Here is a 23,511-nt window from a genome sequence, read left to right on the forward strand (position 1 = left end):
AAAAGAATTTGAATGGCCACTACTATAAGTATCGACACATTCATACGACCTACAATATTATTTTCTACCTATAATATTATATACAGGTATCCATATTTACTTTCTACCTATAATATTATATAATCGGTCCCAAATCCTTCTTGGCTTCGATTCGAAATCCCCAAACCAAACCCAAAAATCCTAATCCCTATTTCCTTCAAACGAATGGGAACACTCAATACTCCAAGTATCGTCACATTTATACAACCTAAAATATCATTTTCTACCTATAATATTTAATAAAAAGTATAGATATTTATCATCTACCTAGAATATCACTTTCTACTTATAATCGGTCACAAATACTTCTTTACTTCTAAAACCCTAAACAACATATAATACCCCTATTTTTTATTACCCTATTTTTTATTACTGTAATAATAAAAAATTAGGGTTTTAATAACGTACTTTTCGATTCGACTGCAATAACAAACAAACTTCATTTTGAAAACGTCTTCCGAAATGCAGCAACAATTATGCTTCGATTTCTCAAAAACTCGGTCGTGTTCTATCTATTTTCAGAGGAAATTTAGCTATGCCCTTTATATTTTAACCGGATATGTTATTTATATTTAATCGATACAACTACCAAAGTGTTGATACTTTTATGTAAGGTGTTGATACTTTCGATAGGATATTTACCTATTTCTTTAAAATATATCGATAATATTTTACGGGTACTTATTAAAGTATCAATACTTTCAACATATCCGGTAGCGCTTTATTGGTTTTGTCATTTCGAGACCGGTTTTGTCATATTTTTACATGTTATATTGTTATGTATCGATACATTTTTATAAAGCATCGACACTTTATAGACACTATTACTGCTTCTCTTTTTAAATTCCAAAAGTGTCGATACTTATATTAAAGTATCAACACTTTCAACATATCCAGTAGCGATTTACCGGTTTTATTATTTTGAGATCGATTTTGTCATATTTTTATCTGTTATATTGTTATGTATCGATAAATTTTTTATAAAGTATTGACACATTATAGACGCTATTATTGATTCTCTTTTAAATTCTAAAAGTGTCGATACTTATATTCAAGTATCGACACTTTCAGCATATCTGGTAGCACTTTACCGGTTTTGTCATAACGAAACCAGTTTGATCATATTTTCACCTGTTATATTGTTATGGATCGATACATTTTTATTTGTATCGATATTTTATAAGCACCATTATTGCTTCTCTTTTAAATTCCAAAAGTATCGATACTTATTTCAATAGAATCGACCTTAAGTTCAAGCTTTAAAACAAAAATCGAATTTAGTCAAGTTCAATAACTCAATTGAGCCTAAAAATTGAGTTTCGAGACCTGTCTTGAATTGAGCTCAAGTTGGCCTATGTTCAGGTTCAGCTCATTGGACTCCAATTCATTGTACGATACTGACAATCTTCATTTACAGTTGAATTTCCTAAAAGTATTCATTGTGTGATTCCAAGAAGAGCGGTGATAAACTCCACTGATAGAATTAATGGATCCTTCCAACATTCAATACATTGAAAAAGCTCTCCAATGACAATCTTGTAAGGTCAGGTATAGCAGGTAGAGAGAGATTGAAGTTTCACTAGGATTATGGTTCGTTGTTTTTTTTTTTATTAAACTCGACTTGATTTATCGTATCATTCAAATAACACAACCAACATATCTCAATACAAAAATATTAACACACACTAATGGCATATTACAAATATCAACTGCGAAAAAGAAGCCCGATGAAATATCCGAAAGAAAAGAAAATCTACCTATACAGCCACACAATCACTGGCCACCCATGAAAACCTATCATAATGTTAGCCCCATTGTCAATACTTCTATCTGTTCTTGTTTTCGGCTAATCTCTAAACAGAGGAACAAGCAGTCTATGTTAGAAGCAAACCGATTTGATTTCTTCCTCCTAATTTTACCCTCTCTTTTCGGATTTCCTCGTTTTGTCGATTTCTAAGAACATAGGTTCAATGGCATGCAAGTTATAGAGGAACAAGATTATAAAAAGGAAAAATGAAACTTATGCAAGTTTGCAAATGCACTCGCCGTTGATGCTTCGAGTAAAATTTGTCGTTACTGAGTGCTACGTATTAACCCACTTCGAGACACATTTCTACATAAATAAGAGAATTTGGTTAGTTATATTATCAAAATTCAGAATATACTACTTGTGTAATTAATGAATGCTGAACTAGCATGTCGACATTTATGTATTATAGGACTCAGCAAGTCATTGAAGATCGATTAGCTGAAAATCGAAAAGGAATAAAAAGTGGATCCATTAGAATTGGTCACTACAGCTTGAAGCTATGTTGTCCCGACTCTTCATTTTGCTTGAAATATCCGTGTGGACATGTGTTAGATATATCTGCATAGACCAACACTCACACTCAACTACACGAATGAGTAAAGACTTGAGTAAAAAAAAAAGAATCTGAACAACATGTAACTGATTCGGAAGTTCATCGGTGGTCTTGAAGTACCCTATCCAGAAGAGTATAAGAATTTCCAATAAATCTATATAATGTCTTGCAGCGCACGATCGAGTTAGCTCTAAACTGAATGTATAGATGCTCGTCTTTTTTTCGAAGTACAAATTATTTATCAACATGAACATTTGGTCCTAAACAACAGAACGGGTAAGGGCCAAGTAGGTTCTGAGTCCTGTATCTTTACTAGGACAGGATTTGTACCCTTGGAGGGTCATATCCTCGAACATATGTCCGGATATGTGCTAGACATGAATGTTGGGCATGAGTGCTTCAAGAATGAAGAGCTGGACTGCTGGAGTAACATAAAATGATACCATGGCTGATAATTTCGTAATTTATAAAGGAGAAATGCAACAAACTAAGGAGACTAATTTTTAACTTTAAGAATTTGATGAAAATAAAGAATATTAAATAGAAACAACTATATAAAAGAGAGAAGTACCTTCCAGTAAGCAGCTGAGCAGCCGATCCCTTGGAGTTACCAAACTGCTTGGCCCTGGTCTTGTGTTCTTTCTCCACCCGCATGGCAGCAACCTCTTTCTCCATAGCAGCAACCTCTCTTCTCATCTTTTTAGCCTCAACTTCCATTGCCTTAGTCAATGTTTCCACCTTCTGAGCAAGCATCTGCAAAATACAAGCATTACTGGAGCATTTATCCGGAACAATAAATTAAAATGGTATTGACTTGAGAGTCTACATCTATCTACCTCAATCGCATCATCCTTATCTTTTAGGCTTTGATCTTTCTCGTGGCCAGCTTTCCTCAAAGCTATGACCTCTTTCCGCAACAAATCATACAATACTCCTGGAACATTATCCTCGGTGTCAACTGGCTGGAATCGTTTGTTTTTTCATCATTCGGGCCCTCGCCCTCCTTTATTCCCTCAGAAGACTGGTTTAATGATGCATTTGAGTTGGTTCCATTTAAAAGCATTTTTGCCCTATCTAGCGATCTCGTGCCTCCATCAAATGACTTGGATGTTCCTTTAGCATGCTTCAACACTGTACTAGAAAACAAAGAGGATCTCAATTGAAAGCTTGGTGATCTCCTGGGTAAAGATCCATTGGATGTAAGCTTTGAGTAGTTATCAGCTTCACCAAGAGACTGACGCCTAGATCGCCCATTGCTTCTTCCATCTGAGGTATTGCGACTAACATTGTTAGAATATCCTCTCAAGTTTTCTTCTAGAACTTTAAGCCGCAATTGATATTTATCCTGGAAAATCAGAGAAAAGCTCTTATTTTGAAACAAACATCATCAAAATGGATAACAGAATGGTAATTATCACAATCAGATTATTACTTTCAACTGTGCTTCAGATTTTGCAGCTCGCTCGGTTATAGCAAGCTTGTCACAAAGTTGCTGCATTTCTCCCTGGAAAAATAAAGTCCACAATGAATAGAAACTATTAAAGCAAATGCCCGTAGTTTTATTCAATGGGAGAAACATTCCACAAAAACCTGCAAGAATCTTCGCTCTTCAAGCCATTGTTTTACAGGCATCACTTTGTCATTTGCATCTTTCCACTCATTTGCTACAACTGTGGCGACTCTATTAGCAGTTACTTTCGCACGTGCCAGCTCTCGATCAAGTGTTTTTCGTTCCTCCTTAGGAACACAACACAATAATTCATTTTGAGAAAAAATTTAGGATTTTATCAATAAAAAAGAATCAGGCAAACTAGAACAGGTAAAATCTAGGCATTACATTCATCTCCTGAACTTTCCGTTGGTAATCCCGAACTGCATTTGCAGCAGCACCACCAGCAAGAACAGCCTCTTCCAGCTCCCTTACTGTTTGTGTAAGCTTTTCGACCTCTGCAACCTTTTGGCGATGCATTTTGTCCAAAATTTTGTTTTCTTCCTACCACAGACAAATAGTAAACATGTGACTTTCTTCACTATATAGTTAACAGACTAAGCCAAAAATATATGGACCTGGGAAAAAGAAACAGCAAGGATGATTGGAATACCTGGCAAATTTCTATTTGCTTCAGCAACTCCTGGTTCTTATTTTGGAGATCATCCACCGTGGACGCTTTGGCAAATGCAACCTGGACAGTCCTTTCAGCTTCAAGTAAAGCTGCTTCTTTTGATTTAGTTAGACGGTCAAGGGCTTTGTTATCATCTTGAAGCTTTGCAATCTGCAAAAAATACGAACAATAACTGTAAGAAAATAATCACCCACATATAAGTCTAAAAAGCATTCTATATTTTCTTTGCGAGAGGGAAGCAAAAGTTCAAATGACATATGAAATACCTCTTGCCGAGCAAGCTTCAGCTCAGCCTCCAAGGGTGCAAGAATTGCTTCAATCGGAGGCATATCATCATCCTTTTGAGCAGCATGAACCCTCCGCAAAGTCGCCTCAGCTGCAAACTGAGCAGCCATGGATGCTTTCTTCTCGTCATTTATTTTCTTGATTTCAAGGTTCTGTAAAACATGTTTACGAACTAAATTTCTTTCTAAATACAATGACATAAAAATTAGAAAGGATTGAGAAGGATTTGAAACTAATACCTTGCTTTCAAGAAGAGATTCTGTCAATTTAAGTTTCTCTGCCATTTTCGAGAGCTCATCAGTGAGCTATGGTACAAAGAAAAATAAAAACAATCAGCTCCATCTTAATCACAAAACATGTTACTAGAATTCCGAGTCAGATGACCACATAAAACCACATTTCAGATCAGTTAAACACTGCAAACAGTCGTACGGTTATATTTACAGAACTACTACAAAAGCTGAATAGATAGTCTTTGATGCAAGAGCACTGGTCCACATAGAAGAGTCGTTCCGGAATAAGACTAGGAATCAAGCAGAAATAGTGTGTCATAAAAATCCATTTGACCATGTGATCAAACCCTAAACCTCCACTGGATAATTAAATATAGGAAGAAAATGCAAATGAAACATGAAGGGCGTTTAAATCTAATAGGAAAACTATGATATAAGTTCTAGATTACAGGTACACATGAAATCTTGTAACAGGTTCAACAATTACAAGCCAACAAATTAACAGATATGACCAAAGCAACCAAACAAATGCAGCACGCTGAAACCAATTTTCAGTAAGCTATAATTTTAAAATTGAAAAACACATACAACAAAGGCAACCGGACAATGAAATCGGGTAAAGCATTGAAAGAGGGTTCATGCTGTTAGATAAGACAGTTCATCACTGATTTTCTAAAATTACTAAGCAACACATAATGATTATCACAATTTCATTCCACCCAACGAAACTGAGAGAACAGTTTTGTATTAAGTTGCTCCGAGTTCTCATCTTCTTCAAGTAATCATAGCTAACATTCATATCCAACACATAATTGAACATAGGTATGAGTACACGATCCTCTAAGGACTCTCCAAATATCTGGAAATCTTGGAAAATAAATAAATATAACCATGTTTGACACTCACAGCTGAGTCCAACTATCATACATTATGTATAATGTATTTCAACAAGTTATATCCTAAAAGACCAAGAAACCAACTTCCAACCATCAGTAAAAGCATAGATTTGATATCAGCAATGAAGACACAAAAATCTACAAAATCTACTTTTCTTCAGTAAAATAAGAATACTGCATTTTTCTAATTCATATACTAACTATTATTACTATATTTTTATACTAAAACAGTAATTTAGTCTGCTCAATTTATATTATGTAAACCAACTGCAACTGAATTCGCATAACCTATATAAATCAAAATAAAATTAAACATATCGACTAAACCAAATATTGTTAGTTAGATCGATTAAGTTGATTTTGAATGAGTTTTGATCTCCCCTGAGGCCCTAACTCAAAGACCATCTTCCATCAATTTCTTATTTTTATAACAGTATTATAATCTATAAACTTCAAGGAGATCTTAAATTTGCCCCAAAACTCAAACATCCATCACTTAAAAAGAAAGTAAATGGACCTTCTACTAAGATCAGACTTCAATCCTCAAAGTTAGAAAATTCCAAAAATTTTCTAAATATTTTCTACTTTAATTGCGACTATTGCTAAAGAGTTCCACCAATCAGTTTAGTTTCTTACATAAATTAAAATCCAGAAATATTTTTCCAAAAATTTAAAAAAATAATAAACCTCTTCGACAGCCTTTTCTCTTAGCCTTTCAGACATCCTTAATGCCTTAATTTCCGCTTGTGCTTCTCCCAATTCTCTATCTTTATCTGCAATCCAATCCAAAAGGCAGAGAAATTACATCAAAATCAAATAGCAAACTTAATTTTAAGATCAGTTGAATTGAACCATATCAAGGCGAAAAACAACTAGATCGATCCACATTCATCACCTCTAACTTCATTCTCCAATCGGGTAAGCTCCAGCTTCACCGGATCAGACCCGTGAAGAAACGGGATGAAATCATTATCGGCGTCGAAGCTAGGTCTAATAGCTCTCCTCCTCGACGAACTTTTCCCTCCACTCTCCCTAAACGACGCAGAGACCGTCAACGGCGGAGGTATATCCATCGGGGTTGTCGATGTCGTCCTCATCGGCGACTCACTCCTCGCATTGCTTCTTATCTCCGCCGCTTCGCCGGAAATCTCTTCCATCTCCGATCCGAACACTTCCTCTCAGCAGTGCAAGCAAAATATGCAACCAAAAAAGGAAGAATCTATTCAGGGGGATAAGTTTGCTTCAAGTCTATAACTTGAAGTTGGATCCAAATGTTAGGGTTCCAAATCAGTTGAAATCCAGCTGTTTGAACAGGTTTTGAGATATGTATAGAAAGATTGAGCTTTGAGGGAGAGAGAAAATAATAATTTTGCATTAGCTTTCTCTCTCTAAATTGTGGATTTAAATCTGGTTACGGTGAAAGTGTGAGGGAAAAAAAAGAGTGCTAATTATTTAAAAATCTTAATTTTTTTAATTAAATATTCTTTTGAATAATTCAAATTAAATAATTATGTTATGTATAAGCGTCTTTTTCAAATAAATGCTTTTATCCTAATATGTTGGATATTATTTTGAATCAGATTTAAATTTATATTTAAATAAACTAATAAACTTACCTTAATGATTAAAAGAATCGTTATTATTTCTAAAGTTTACGGGTTTGAGCACCAACTACTGCAGTAGGGTGATTGAGCGTACATTGTCAAATGGTTGAAAATATTTAGAACATATATTATTTTGTAATCACTTTAGCTTAATCAAAAAAATATCTAAATTTGAATTAAAATTTTCAATAAGTTACTCAACTAATTATCTTGTTATTTTAATTATTGAATTATAGAAATTTAAAGGGTAAATTTCGTATTTACTCACAATATATTTTTTGTTTCTGTTTTGGTTACATGAATATTCGAAAAATTATACTTAATGTTATTTTAATTTTTTATTTTGATCATCCGCCGTTAAAAAATTACCAATGAAGGTTAATTTTTAAAGATGGATGATCAAAATAAAAGCAAAGCATAACATTAAATATAATTAAAAATAATTGGATAATAAAAACAAAATTATAAGAATAAGTGATTAAATAAGTAGTTTACTCAATTTTAATTTATACACTCAGGATGTGTAAGTTTTTCAATTTTTCAAAAGAATAATTAAAATTTTGAATTTATTTTACCCATTGAACTAATAAGTTATCTTTATCAATTTAGACGTTAAATTTTAGTAATATTTTTTGAGATAATAATATCACGTGGCACATTACGTTTTTGACAAGTGTGATTTATATGTTATTAAAGAAAACATTTAAAATTCTAAAAAATATTTAAAATTAAATTTGAGAACATCGTGGTATTACATACGACGACGACTAATAAAAATTGTTAAATGTAATGATTAATGTAGATCAAATGTATAAATAGAAGTCTTAAAACTTTGAAAATTTTATATAATTTTAAATTGGTAGAATAATAAATTTAATTCTTAATATTTATACTTTTTATTCGTTCCATCCTAACTTTATACAATCAGAACAAATATAATTATTTATAGTTATAAATTATATTAATTTGATATAAATATATCGTTATAAAATTAAGTTTCAATAATCATTATCAATCTCAAAATAAACTACTATACCTCTTCCCACTAAAAAATATTCATTATTAACTTTTCAAAGATCAAAATTTTTAAACTTTAACTACGATTATTTTAAATATTTTTTTAAAAAAATTATTAAATATATATTTCGAAACTACTTGATTAAAGATTTCTAAAATATTTTTTTGTATTTTTATCAATAATAAATTTTAAATAATAATGAATTGAAAATGAAAATTTTTACCCAAAAGCAATCAATAACAGACATTTTAAATAGAACTGAAGGAGTGTCATCAAATTTATCTCTCAACAACACAACACCTAAATTATGCATCACAAAATTTTATCAAAAAATCAACCCAAGAGAATTAAAAAAACACTAATTTGGCACCTTTTTTTTTGAATATGTACCGAAGTAACATATTTTCTTACACCCGAAGGTAAAGATGTGTCTAGTGTAACGCTCCTTGCTGATTTGGAAAATGTGTGCCCCTGAAGAGCGCTTTTCAGGAGATCTAGCTTATGTGGCGTTACGTGGATGGCGCGTTTCACATGGGAGTCTTCTTTTAATAAAACCATCCAATTTTAAGGTTAGGTTTTAGAAAAAATGATTAGGGTTTTTTGAAAGGAGAGTGGTTTAGAGTTAAGGTTTCTAAAACACAAAATGAATCATAAACCAAAAATCAAACCATAAACATAAATTGTAAAACCATAATCGTAGACGTTAAAGCTTGTAAAAACATTAAATTAACATACAAATTTTAACTGTAAAGTGTAATCATTTAACACTAAAATGAAAATCGTAATTTATAAAACATAGTATATACCTAAATCATAAAATAAACCCTAAAGAAAATAAAATATATAAAATCATTAATAATATTTATATGATAAAATATCTTCAATAAATTATGTAGGGCATTAATCAATCCCATTGGCATCCTTATAATCTCATAGTAACTATATCAGGTTCTGAAAGTTGTCTTCAGAATATTTTCTTCTTTAATCTTTAGCTGATAATATCATGATTAAAGATCAATCTTTGAAAATACTGAAGTATCTTTAAGTTGATTAAATAAATTATCGATCCTCAGAGGAGGGTATTTATTCTTTATTATCACTTTGTTCACTATTGATAATCTATACATAACTGCCTAGATCCATCTTTCTTTTCAACAATTAATACTGCTGCAATCCACAAAGACACACTCGGTCTGATAAAACATCGATTCAATAACTCCTGTAATTGTGTCTTTAACTCTCTAAGTTCTATTGAAACCATTCGATACAAAACTATCCACATAGACACATTACCTGGAAAAATATCAAACTTAAACTCCACTTCTTGATCGAAAGTAATCTGGGTAATTCATTAAAACATACATATAATATCCTCTAATCTAAATTTAGACATTTGAGTATCTAACATATTAGTCAAATAAACATAACAATCTTTAAACATCAATCTTTGTTGTTGCTATTATTATCACATTGGCAATAATCTAAATAATTTAACTTTCATTCGATTACTAGTATTTCAGAACTTTTCGTATCTTTCAAAAATAGTCGTTTCATGCGACAATCTGCTCAATTATAATATTGAACTCATTGAATGGCAATTTCATAAAATTTACCAAGAACATTATCTCTTTAAATCTTTATCGGGTAATTTCTACTATTCCACTTTACTCCGGTACTATGATCTAGCAAATTTTTCGTTATCATCACTATCAAGAGTTATAACGGAATACCTTTTTCTCTAACTAATCTCGTACTAACATAAGAATACGTAAAACTCAAATCAATCAAAGTTAATACAAACTCATCTTCTAATATCTTCTCACTTGACTAATGAAAATCTATATATAACCCCATGAAATCATCTTCCTTTAAGATTTTAACAAACAACTTACTTACCATCTATCTTTACTCTTTAACCTTAAGAATTTAGTCTGATGTAAGGTTTTAGAATACCTTCCTAATGCACCTAAAATCCTAAATGGTTCTGAAACATCATTATCTAAAAGTCTAATTAAATCACTTAGCAACCGAACCATTTTTGTAGGAAATCTCGTTTCTTAAATATTATCAACTTGCAGAAGTTCACATTTCACTTCCTGATAATTACCTAGTACCTTCGAAAAATGTTTGGATCCCTAGTGTGTTCCTTGTGTGCTATATGACTGTTTTATCTATTTTGAAATATGATTTGACATCTCAACTAATTTATGAATATTTTATCTTATCGATATCTTAATTTTCTGAATTACTGTTTATGAACTATTTTTTTTCCTGATATATGCTCTCTAGTTACCGTTTTGATTGAAAATAATGGGCCTAGGGTAAGTCCTTATGGATGCAGTTCCGTATATGGCTTATGATCTATGTTATTATTGGTTACTGTATGATTTGATTTTTTTAGGTACTGTCTGGGTAGGTTTCTAGAGTTATGAGGTTCAACTCTGATTAAGTTAGTAATTCCTTACAGACCTCAAGTGACCCTTGGGTAGGCTCTTAGGCCCCACGATACTCCCTTGGGTAGGGTTTAAGTCCCCAAGGTACCCGTTAGGTTGGCTCCTACAACAATGGGCCTAGGGTAAGTACTTATGGAACATATCATATCGACAAAATGCCTTGAAATATGATTTGCATCTAATCACAACATCTCACCTTCCATTTTATATATGCAAAAAATAACAAAAATATTATTAGTATTTATAATTAATTAATAAAATAATAAAATATTTGATAAAAAAATTATTATAAAAAAATTATACCCTAAAAATATTTTCGATACTAACTTAAAAGAAATTATGTGTTAGATAAGAGAAAAAAAAATGGTGTGATTTGTTGAAGTGTGGAGAGGGGTTTATATAGGGGGATGAGAGGATTTTTGGGCAGGAGAAGTAAGAAGGAAAAGAGGGAAATGCACCCATGAAACACACCTTCCCACGTGGCGCCAGCCCAATAGAAACTCAACTAAAGTGAGCCCCTTGCAATATGCCTTCCCATGTGGCATCAGCTCAGCAAAATCTGGGTAAAAACGCGTTTCCTACATCGCGTCTTTGCACGTAGCGCGTTTCACACAACACGTCTTTGCCTTTGACTGTCAGAAAGGGAGCTACTTGGGTACATATTCGGAAAAAAGGTGCCAAATCGATATTTTTTTTAATTTTTAGGTAAAATCATCACTTAATTGAGATTTGACATAATCCTATCACCACTCGACTTAGTTACCCCATTTAACATAAATTTATGTAACAACTAAATTATTTTGGTTTTAAAATTTTTAAAATTCTAAAATTTAAATTTAGACCTAATAATAAATTTTTATCCAAATACCATCAACAAACCATGAATTCATTCCACATAATTGATTCCTTAACCACTGGAACCCAACATCCATAACCCAAAAATCCAATGTAAAAATGACAGCCAACAAATACTATAAATTCAACTCAACTAAAATCATATAGTTAACAATAAGAGAAAAATAAAAAAAGAAAACACACAAAAAGATTTAATCCTAATTTAAACATAGTAGAGGGACTAAAACCATAGTTAGATCTTAAATAAATGCATAGATAATCACAGGGAAGTGTGCAACCAAGTAGTTCTCAATTCTTTGAACTCGATTAGCTCCGATCATGTCGATCGACTGCCTCGTCCTTGGTAATTTCTAAACGCTACCCACAATTTATTCCCCCAATTCATGAATTCCAAATATTTTCTTTTTGCTCTTTTCACAAACAAATCGACGATTTTAATTTTCAGGGACATGCCAGGAAGTTGGGAAAAGTTGTGTGGTGGTGTCGATAAATGGCAAGAGAATCATGTTCGACTGTGGGATGCACTGATTCTCGTCGCTATCCAGATTTCTCTCTCATTTCAAAGACTGGAGACTTTGATAATGCTCTCACTTGTATCATTGTTACTCACTTGTATTCTTTCATTAACACAGTTGATTTACTCTTTTCTTCTGGTTTTTTCAGTCGAAATAATTTATTGGCTTGGATTTTGATAAACTGTTTTTTTTTTGCAGTCACTTGGATCATATTGGAGTGCTTCCTTTTTTCACTGAAGTTTGCGGCCATAAGGGTCCAATTTACACGATTGTAACTTCTCTTCCTCTATGTATTTGATAAAATGTCCCACTTGGGTATTACTGTTGTTATTGTTTTGGTTTTACTTTTTTGATGTCGTTTCTGGTATTGGAAGTATCCGACAAAAGCATTGGCCCCTTTGATGTTGGAGGACTACAGAAAGAATATGGACAGAAGGGGTGAGGAGAGGACGAAAAATTTACTGCTGGACCATATTGCAGAATGCATGAAAAAGGGTATTTGGATCTCCTTTTCTTTTGCACATTTTATTCAGATGCTTCAGTGCTTAAAAAAAATTGTTATCAGGAGTAGTTTATGTGCACATGATATGATGGGTTGGCTTCTCTTTCTGGTTCATCAGGTAACAAATCAGAAATTGTCCTAATTGTCTAGGAGTGCCACTTTCCTTCCAATATTTCAAACTTGTATCATTAGCTGTGAAAATAATTATTTGCACAATCCTGCTATTTTTGGAGTATGGTTCTGGCTAAATATTTTTTATGATCTAAATTAGACATGGAACCCCATTCACAATTTTATGTTCTTTAATCTTCCTGGTAACCAATTTACCGAGGATATATCAAGATGATATTGCATGCTGTACCTGGTTTCAAGCTTCAACTAAAGATTAACTATACAGAAAATGCACTCAAGAATGAGATCAGTTTATTTTTTGGACATTGGGACATCACCTTGAGTAGTATTGCATCAGTGATCTCTGATCATTATTAGCTTCCTGTATTTACATGCTCCAAGTAGTAGAATTGGTAAGTGGTCAACTTGAACCTTATCAAATGTATCATTTGATTTGAAACAAACTTTAAGTTTCACTCTCAAGAATGAGATCAGTTTATTTTTTGGACATTGGGACATCACCTTGAGTAGTATTGCATCAGTGATCTCTGATCATTATTAGCTTCCTGTATTTACATGCTCCAAGTAGTAGAATTGGTAAGTGGTCAACTTGAACCTTATCAAATGTATCATTTGATTTGAAACAAACTTTAAGTTTCACTATTTAAAATTTAAATCATGAAACTTCTATTGACTAGCTAGTGGAATAGAATTGAAAAGATTTCCTTAATATATATAATCTAGTTTTCTTACATGTTCACAAGTATATTTTTATGCAAGACCAACCTCCTGGTTTTAATTACTTGCTTGAATTGTACTGCCTGAAGTTGTCATTTTTATTTTTTATTCTGACTTCACTCCTTATTTCAGTTATATCTGTGGATTTGAAGCAGACCGTGCCGGTTGATAAAGATCTTCAAATCCGTGCCTACTATGCATGACATGTAAGCATTTTAAATTCAGTTTTAAAGCATGATTTTTATTAGCCTTTTCCTGTAGAAATTATAGAGATATGATTTGTTATGATTTGATATCATTCCTTTAGTTAAGGGATTCTGTACATATATTTATTCAATCCTTTATTTTAAGGGATCACATCCTAGGATTAATATTTTTCCTTTCTTAAATGTTTCCTACTTTAGAGAGATAATTTGTATATAAAGATGTAATCTGTCATATTGAAAATAATATGAAAATACAGAGAACTACTCTGATTTCTACATGGTATCAGAGCCAGGTTATGGGTTCTTTCCAACCTAGACAATGTTCACAACCTTTTTTCCTACTCCGGAGATCACTTCGATTCAAATTTTTTTTTGGTTTTACTGCTCAATCAGAAAGTAATTTGGTCATGAAAGAACCAGAAGGTAAATCTCATGCTACAATTTTTTCTCTTCCCAGTCGACCCCTAATTAGATCATTGATTCTGTTACTACAGATTATATGACTGGTAATAAGGATTTGTTTTGCAATTTTTTTCAAACTATGGTAAAGCTGTCAAAACGGCTGATGGTTCCTTGTGCAAAATAGAAGAACATAGCACTGTTATTCTCAATGACCAGATTGTACTTAAAAATGTCTCTTCGTACCAAATATGGCTTGCAATATCGTTTCCATTAGTAAACTTTCCACCGACTTGCACTGCTCTGCAATTTTTAATGATATTGATTGTACTTTGCAAGCACTGAACTCAAAGAAGATGATTGGTAAGGTCAGCTTGCAGAATGGTCTCTATATTCTTCCTGCCTCTACTAAAACCGAAATCTCGAAATCTCGAAATCTCAAAATCTTTACCGCTTTAGAAAAAGTTGATAATATTATGTTATGACACTATCGTTTAGGTCATCCTAGTTTCCACTATCTTGCAAAAGTCTTTCCTACTCTATTCATTCATAAAAGGCTAAATTCTTTTTCTTGTAAAGTTTGTTCTCTTGCCAAACATTCTAAATCAACTTATTCTCCTTCTATATATAAGCCTTCTCACCCTTTTGCTATGATCCACAGTGATATTTGGGGCCCTTCTCTGGTGAAGAATGTTGGTAATTGTAAGTGGTTTATCACTTTTATTGATGACCACAATAGGATAACTTGGACTTATTTGCCAAAAGATAAATCTGAAACTGCTGGTGTTTTTACCCAATTTTATAACATGGTTCTCACTCAATTTGGGTCTAAAATCCAGCTCTTTAAATCTGATAATGGCAGTGAATTTTTTGCTAAGTCTCTGGGTGCGTTTTTCAGGGAAAAAAACATAGTTCAGATTAGTTCTTGTGTTGACACCCCACAACAAAACGACATTGCCGAAAGAAAAAATAGACACCTCCTTGAAGTTATTCGTTCTCTTCTATTTACCACTAATGTTCCAAAATATTTGTGAGGGGAAGCCTAGGGCTGGCAATGGATCGGAGATGGGCCGGGTGGAGCTTCATCCGCCCCATCACTCGCGGTCCAAATCTCCATCCACACCATCCATCACCCACCAAAAATTTCATCCATATCCGCTCCATCCATATCTGCTCCATCCATATCAGCTGGTGGAGCGGATGAGAAATGGATGATACTATGAACAAAACCTATTTTTACATCCTAAGCTCAAATTCTTCTAACATTCATAAAAACCAAACATTGATACTCAAACATTCATAGAAACCAAAACATGAACAGTAAATTTTCATCAAATTCAAACAAAAACAAAATGGAACACAGTTTATATAGTCTTGTGCACTATGTTTGTGATACATTTTTCAAGTGAATAGATGCATCATGTATAGTCTTGTACACAAAATATAATCTTCAAATCTTCATCAACAAACTATCACTTTTCAAAAGTCCTCTCCATCCTAGTATCAATAGGAATAAACCGATATTAAAAAATTAGACATATTTTCAATGGGATAAAAGTCAGAATTAAGAGAATAAAAATATTTACAATCATCCGTTTAATTTTTTAGTATATATATAATATAATATAATATAATATATATATATATATATGGATGGATGGATATATTAATGGGTGGATGAATGCTGCGGTTGATGGGTCAAAAAAATTTCATCCATATCCGACCCGACCCATCACCCACCAATCATCCGTTTCACAGCGAGTTTTCATCCATTTATTCGAGGCGGGTGGGTGGATAATCCACTCACCCATGGATAATTACCAACCTTAGGGAAGCCTTATTAACTGCCACATATTTAATCAATCGAATGCCTAGTAAGGTTTTACAATTTCAAACACCTCAATCTATATTTTTGCAATACTTTCCCCATTTTAAACCTATCTCCTCCATTTTTTCACTTAAAATATTTGGTTGTACTGTTTTTATCCAAAACATTGTCCTAATAAATTCAAGTTAGATCTTAAATCATTAAAGTGTATACTGGTTGGGTATTCTTCACTTAAGAAGGGTTATAAATGTTATCATCCTCCTTCTAAACGATATTTTACCACTATGGATATAACATTTTATGAGCAGGATTCCTATTTCACTTAGGCTGAAATTCAGGGAGACATGGAAGGATTTTCAGCCACATCAGGTATCTCCTCTTACTCTTCATTCTCAACCTTAAGAATTGCCACCAATTTTGTCTTTACCTACAGATTTGTCACCTGTAACTACTCCTATTGATTTATTTGTAGTACCTATAACTACTTTACTCATACCTATTTTAAACACCCTTACTGAAAACACACTACTCCCATTTAAAATCTTCCACAAACATCACCAATCCAACAACTTCGTGTCTATACAAGGAAAAGAAAACATATTCTGGAGACTGCTTTGCAATCTGATGCTTGCCGAGAATCGAATTTGGGTCCAGTTGCCGAAATAGAAGAAGTAATCAGTAAGTCCACTTCCCCTACTCTAGATGACTTTCCTATTGCTATTAGAAAAGATGTTAGATTGTGCACCAAGCATCCTATTGAAAAATTTGCTGGTTATAATTCATTGATGCCGTCTTTTCAAGCATTTACAACAAACTTGGATAAAGAACAGGTTCCCAAGAGCATAGTTGAAGCTCTAAAAGATTCAAAATGGAGAAGGGCTGTTGAAGATGAAATTTGTGCACTAGAGAAAAATGCTAGTTGGACCAGTATAGACCTTCCTCAAGGAAAAAAGGCTGTTGGCTGTAAATGGATCTTTGCTGTAAAGTATAACACCAATGGTAGTATTCAATGATACAAAGCTAGACTAGTGGCCAGAGGCTTTACGCAAACATATGGGATAGATTTCACAGAAATTTTTGCACTTGTGGCGAAGCTGAATACTATTTGAGTACTCCTAAGTTTGGCTGTAAAATGCGATTTGAAATTACACCAACTTGATGTAAAAAACGCTTTTCTTAATGGCAAGCTAGAAGAAGAAGTCTATATGAAGTTGCCACCTGGCTTAAAGTCAGTTGAAGGAAGTAACAAGGTGTTCAAGCTCAACAAGTCTCTATACGGATTAAAACAATCACCTAGAGCTTGGTTCGAGAGGTTCACTAAAGTCATTATGAAAAACGGCTGCAAGCAGTCCCTCGTCGATCATACTCTTTTCATCAAGGTAAGATCTACAAATAAGAAAGCTATCCTTATTGTGTAAGTCGACGACATAATTCTTACCGGAGATGATGAAGAAGAGATTTGCAATTTGAAGAAGTTGTTAAATGAGGAATTCGAAACCAAGGACTTGGGAAAAGCTAAGGTATTTCCTAGGAATAGAGGTGGCAAGGTCAAAAGAAGGACTTGTAATTAACCAAAGAAAATATGTACTTGATTTACTCAAAGAAACTGGTTTTCTTGGTTGTAAGCCGATTGATACACCAATGGAGGCAAGCTTGAAATTTAGCAAAGAAGATGGGTCCTTAGTAGACAAAGAGAAATTTCAAAGATTAGTTGGGAAACTAATTTATTTATCCTTGACAAGGCCAAATATAGCATTTTCCGTAAATGTGATAAGTCAACACATGACTAATCTACTGAAGAGCATATGGCAGCAGCAAATAGAATTCTCAAGTACTTGAAGAAAACTCCAGGACACAGCTTAATGTTTAAGAAGACACAAGACAAAACTGTTAAAATTTTTACACTCTAGTTGGGCTGGAGACCTTACTGAAAGGAGATCCACTAGTGGCTACTGCACATTTGTTTGGGGTAACCTTACAACTTGGAGAAGCAAGAAACAATCTGTCGTTTCAAGAAGCAGTGCTGAAGCTGAATTCAGAGCACTAGCATTGGGAATATGCGAAGGAATTTGGCTACTTAAACTACTAAAAGAACTTGACACTAATCAAGATGATCACTTTGAAGTCTTATGTGATAATCAATCTGCTATTCAAATTGTCAAGAACCCAGTTCATCATGATCGGACAAAGCATGTTGAGATTGATAGGCATTTTATAGCTAATCAAGTTAACAAAACGACAGTCACACTTTCATACACTCCTTCAGAAGAACAAGTTGCAGACATTCTTACTAAGGCTTTGCCAAAGCCTGTTTTCAATAAATTCCTATTCAAGCTGGGATTATACAATGTATATTCTCCAGCTTGAGGGGGAGTGTAGGAATTATAGAGATATGATTTGTTATGATTTGATATCATTCCTTTAGTTAAGGGATTCTGTACATATATTTATTCAATCCCTTATTTTAAGGGATCACATCCTAGGATTAGTATTTTTCCTTTATTAAATGTTTCCTACTTTAGAGAGATAATTTGTATATAAAGATGTAATCTGTCCTATTGAAAATAATATGAAAATACAGAGAATTACTCTGATTTCTACATTTTCCATATTTGTAGTGCCTATACGTTTGATCCATTGTTATATGAAAGACGCACATTTATCATTGCAGATTTGCTGAGTATGTCTGCTAAATTTAATCTGTTTTTATAGAGCTACCAAACTCTTAGGTCTTAAGAGGGCTATTGAGGAATTGATTGAATAATGTTGGACCACTGTTTGAGCTTAAATCGTTGAGTGATCTAGCTATATTGTAGCCTGTTAGGATGAATTATGAATTTCACGGCAGTAATAGTTCTTTTCGGTAATTTTCTTTGTTTGTCGCAAGGTAATTGGGGCAGCAATGCTTTATGCAAAGGTGGGAGATGGTGCTATGGTGTACACATGAGATTATAATATGAAGCCTGATAGACATCTTGGGGCAGCTCAGATTGGTAGACTACAATTGGACCTTCTTATAACAGAGTATACAAATATAATATTTATATTTGGTTTCATTAATAAGTAAAGTTTGGTTAGTAGTGCTTGATGAAAAATTTCCTAATAATATTCCCCATAACAGGTCAAATTATGCAACTACCATACGTGATTCAAGATATGGTCGAGAGAGGGAGTTCCTTAAAGCTGTATGTATATACTACTTTCATAATTTGCTCTTGCACATTGTGACTGTTTACTTGCTCTTTAGATCACTGAAGTTAGAATATCTGTTCCACATGCAGTTGGTTTCTCTGTGCTATCTTGCACCATCCTCTATGTTATTTTGATAGTATTTTCTTATTTTATTTTAATTGTTCCTTTTTGAGGGAACATCGGGTGGGGAAAGGAAGCTTTAATCAGTTGTGAATACAGTGGTATTAGTCTCTTAAGTACAGAGGACAATAACTAGATAACTGAATGATCTTAGATGCATAATTACTTCACTTGAAGAAAGAGCTTAACTGAAGAATTGGTAAACTGGAGGTTAGTAGTTGGTCTCCGAAGTTCATGGTTAACTTTATTCTAGAAACTTCATTTGTGATCGACTAGAGAGAGATGTTGAAGTCTGACAATTTCATTTGACCTGAGCATGTACTCTTCGGACGGTCCTTATTTTAGTACTTCAAACTTTCATGGATTAATATATTTGGTTCAGGTTTGAACTTTTTATTTTAAAGTTACACCCTACGGCATTGGTTTTCTTCCTTTTTGTTTTATTTATTTTGGGGGTGGGGTGGTGGTGATGCTTTTCAGGTTCATAATTGTGTTGCTGCTGGAGGAAAGGTGCTTATTCCAACATTTGCACTAGGAAGAGCTCAGGTATATATGTCGATCTTATATATATATCGGGTAGCTATGATTTTTTTGGCTATTAAAATGATTTAGATGGTAGCAAAAGTTCTAACTAGTGTGGAACATTGAGGGCATGTTAACCAATAGTTGTTCAAAGTTCCACTGAGCATGAGGGAAACAGGTTAAAAAAATTCACTCCATTGAATTGAATCAATTTTTTTAACACTTTTGTTGATTTATAAAGTAGCCAATAAATCTTTAACCAATCTGCATATTTTAAAATAGTATTCCAAATTCAAGCTGCTTACAGTTAATGGCCATTTTGTCACCTTTAACAATTATGTTGTTGACTAGTCGTAGACGCCTTCATGTTGAATATTTTGATACTGTATAACTTTGGATTAATATCAAGTTCGTATGATTATCACATAGGAACTATTTATACTATTGGAAGATTACGGGGAACGCATGAATCTAAAAGTTCCTATCTACTTCTCAGCAGGTTTGATCGGTCTTTTGTGTTTAACTTTTTGCCTCATTGTTTTTTCTTTTTCTTCTTTTTTATTGTCTTATCATTGAAAGTGGAATCTATATGTTCTTGTCAATGTCTTCATTCATAGCTGTATTTATGTTAACTGATAGATAACAAATTTCCACTGATGAGTCGATTTATCGTGTTTCAGGTTTGACCATCCAAGCCAATATGTATTATAAAAATGCTTGTTAACTGGACGAGCCAGAAGACATATGCCACACATAATGCATTTGATTTTAAAAATGGTACAGATCTTACTGAGATGACGATTAATGAGTCCTACCAGTTTACTTATTTCCTTTTTCCTGCCATTGCTAGGTTTCTTCTTTTGAGAAGTTAATGATGTTGAAATAGAAAGTACTAGTAGGAAACTACAGCCAGACCCTAACATAAACACCAAACGCTTTATATGCGTTTTAATGTCCTAAAACTAAAAAAACCTAAAATTTCTTATATACATGTATGTATGTGTTCATGCATGTATATAAGCTCTTGAATTGAAGAGGCAGAATGTGAGGAGGTGTTAAAAATTAGTTCCCTTTGGTATAGAAGAATTGCATAAAGCAGGGAAATCAAAAGTTGCATGAGCTATCTTTGCAACACATTTTTCATTTCGCTGTTGTTTTAAGGTTATAAATTATCACGAAAAATGAAGTGGTACAACGAGTTGCAGGAATATAATAGGGTTAACATTTAGGAAGGAAAAAAAAATCTTTTTTATAACAGTATTTCATCTACTATTCTTTTGTCGCGGTTCGGAATTTTGACCGTTCTTTGATAAATGCTCCTGGACCTTGCGTTCTCTTTGCTACAACTGGTATGATTGTTGGCGGGTATTCACTCGAGGTTTTTATGCAATGGGTGCCTTTGGAAAACAATCTCGTGGCATTGCCTGGTACTTCCATAACATGAAACATAAGGGAAAAAAGGCGAAAAAACTATCTTATCTCCATTATAAAAAGTTTGGATATTACATTCAAGCACAGAAACTCATTTATAGAGAACAATAATCTCATGTCAATTATGTTGTGTGAATTTCTATTGCTCTAATTTTTCTCCTTTTGTAGGAATTGTGTGGCCGGAACGATAGGCCATAAGTTAATGTCCGGTAAACCAACCAAAATTGATTTGGACAAGGACACCCGAATCGACGTGCGATGCCAGGTTGATGCCCCTTTCCTAAAACTTAAAATTATCCCACGCTCCAACTTTTCTTCTTTTTTCATTTTTTTTCCATTTCTGCAATTGAAAACGGTCATCATTTATATGCATTTTAATTCATATTATAATTTGTATTGCAGATTCATCAGCTATCTTTCAGTCCTCACACCGATGCCAAAGGGATTATGGATCTTGTCAAATTTCTCTCGCCGAAACACGCTATTCTTGTACATGGTGAGAAACCAAAAATGGCCACTCTTAAAGAAAGGATTCAATCTGAATTGGCGATCCCGTGTTATTGTCCGTCAAACAATGAAACGGTGACCATTCCTTCAACGCTTTATGTTAAAGCAGATGCATCAAGTACCTTTATCCAGAGTTGCTTGAATCCAAACTTCAAGTTCTCGACATGTAGCTCAGTAGATAAATCTTATTTGGATTCAAACGAATCGAAGGTCGTTTCAAGGCTTTCCATAAGTGATGATAGAGTTTCCGAAGGTATCCTAGTAGTAGGAAAAGGCAAGAGGCAAAGGTTATACACCAGGATGAGCTTCTGAATACATTCGGAGAAAAAAAGCTTGAGATTCAGTTTGCTTATTGTTTCCCTATGCATGCGACCGGAACCGAAGACATCCCACCTGCTTCGGATTTGCTTTGCGATCTTGGCAAATGCACTTTGATTACTCGATTATCAACGATACTCTCAAACGAACTTTCCAAAGGTAATATCCTAGATTTGGGGGAACAACTTCAAGTAGAATCATTCCGTGCATCTGTTTGTTCGTCGGACAGCTGCCTTCATAGATTATCCAGTAGTTTTCAGAACGATTTGTAATCGGTTTTCTTTTGTTGCTCTTGGTCAGTGGCTGATGAAAAACTTGCATGGAAAATCATTTCAATCATGAAAGATGCTACCTTACAAACGACTTGAAGTTGTTCTTTTGTCAAAGTGGGTTTGGGTGCGAGTATCAGATATATGTATCCGTCTACGAGTATGTTTAAATTTTTTAGGAATGTGAGATAATTTACAAAACTATTTGACTTAAACTTACGTTACAACTGATCTATTTACTTGATATTTTAGAAAACAACGGAAGAAATCTGACATTGAAGTTTATTCACCAGAGTCCATTGAATTATGTTGATTTTATTGTTTTGATAATTGAATTTTTTAAAGTTACAAGATGGTCCTTAATTGTTTTTGAATGATTATAAAATGATATTAAGTTAATTGCATTACTATATAGTTATTATTAAATTTTATTAAAATGTTATAAAATAATCATTAAGTTTAATATTTTTTTATTATTTAAAATAACATTTCAGTAATTATTTTATATATATATTTTTTAAATATTTAATGATTAAAATAATTATTTAACCATAATTTAGTGAACTGTACTTTTTAACACCACAATTTATTGTATTATGTCTTGGTTGGCTTTAGCTGTACGCCTTATTGAGAACAATGGCTGGCAGGCTTTGTCCCCGCCTTTTGTTACTCAGAACGCCGAAACCCTGTTGGCTGCCACCACATCCATTTTCAAGGTCAAAATTGATATCTATTTCTAGATCTGTAAATATTTTTGAAATGGTGTTTAATATTTAATTAATTTTTTTAAGGTGATATTTATGTAAAAATGTCAACTTTCTTTCATATTTTTTGTGTGAAAAAACTTTCTGTATTAAAATCTTTAGATATGTTTTTGCAAATTATTTTATAACTCGATATTTTTAGGTTTTTGCATGAAATTACACAATACAATTATGTTTACCAATTATCACTTGACACTTTCTAATGCTTTATAGTATCCTT

The 23,511-nt window shown here is 33.2% G+C and overlaps 2 pseudogenes; one reads left to right on the forward strand and one right to left on the reverse strand.

Annotated features, from left to right (window-relative positions):
* Positions 1-1,883: 1,883 nt before the first annotated feature.
* On the reverse strand, positions 1,884-17,967 carry LOC120176981 (annotated as a pseudogene).
* On the forward strand, positions 12,123-22,711 carry LOC120176982 (annotated as a pseudogene).
* The last annotated feature ends 800 nt before the right edge of the window (positions 22,712-23,511 follow it).

The sequence above is a fragment of the Hibiscus syriacus genome, unplaced genomic scaffold (assembly GCF_006381635.1).
Source record: "Hibiscus syriacus cultivar Baekdansim isolate YM2019G1 unplaced genomic scaffold, ASM638163v2 tig00112264_pilon, whole genome shotgun sequence".
Taxonomy (NCBI): Eukaryota; Viridiplantae; Streptophyta; class Magnoliopsida; order Malvales; family Malvaceae; genus Hibiscus; species Hibiscus syriacus.